The sequence below is a fragment of the Mesitornis unicolor genome, unplaced genomic scaffold, assembly GCF_000695765.1.
Source record: "Mesitornis unicolor isolate BGI_N332 unplaced genomic scaffold, ASM69576v1 scaffold13952, whole genome shotgun sequence".
In the NCBI taxonomy this organism is placed as follows: Eukaryota; Metazoa; Chordata; class Aves; order Mesitornithiformes; family Mesitornithidae; genus Mesitornis; species Mesitornis unicolor.
In genome coordinates, this window is record NW_010167210.1 from 27,180 (window position 1) to 27,878 (window position 699).

Genomic DNA, 699 nt, shown 5'->3' on the forward strand with positions numbered 1-699 from the left:
GACGTGGAACAGATGCAGCCTTGAGACCCAAGGGAAAGCCGATATTTTAAAATACTGGACACAGTTTTGTTTTGTTATTTTCTTCAGATCATCACAGGCTTTTAATGTAAAAAAAGACAAAAAAAAAGCGGGAGGGAATAAGAGGGAATGGGTCAATGGGACTTTTTTCCCAGTTCCCATTTTCCCACAGTAGGAATGAAAGGACTGTGAACCGGATAGTCTGAATGTAAAATTAAATTCAAATGTTATTTTCACCAGTAAGAGGTTTATCTGCATTTAACCCTTTCCCCCGACTCCCCCAAATATGTGCACTACTCATATGCATGTCCTTTATTTCAAATTCAGTTTGTGTCTTTGATACATGAGATGTACACATTCTTCTTTTCATCAGAATATCCATTTTCTGGTTTGTTTTATTTATTTTTGGTCAGAGACTTGCGTAACCCATTGGCAGCAGCTACGCGATGCACAGTTTATAAAGTATCTGGTAGTTGATGAGTAATTTGCAGAGTGCTCCTGGGAAGCACACAGATTTTTCTGACTCTGTTTCTAACTCTCTAATGTTGAGCAACGTTTTTCTTAACAGTCTTTATTGTGGGATTGCTAATGCTAGTGCCAGAAGCAAAACACTCTTAAAGTTCTGATGGAAGGACACGGTTGTAGGTAAATCTGAACCGCTAGGGACACATTCATTATCTT

At 38.5% G+C, this 699-nt stretch overlaps 1 protein-coding gene across 1 annotated transcript in view; it reads left to right on the forward strand.

The window, feature by feature from the left end:
- Nucleotides 1-699, forward strand: part of HSPA12A (heat shock 70kDa protein 12A) — a 42,866-nt gene that overhangs the window by 14,616 nt on the left and 27,551 nt on the right. The gene's annotated exons all lie outside the window — the stretch shown is intronic.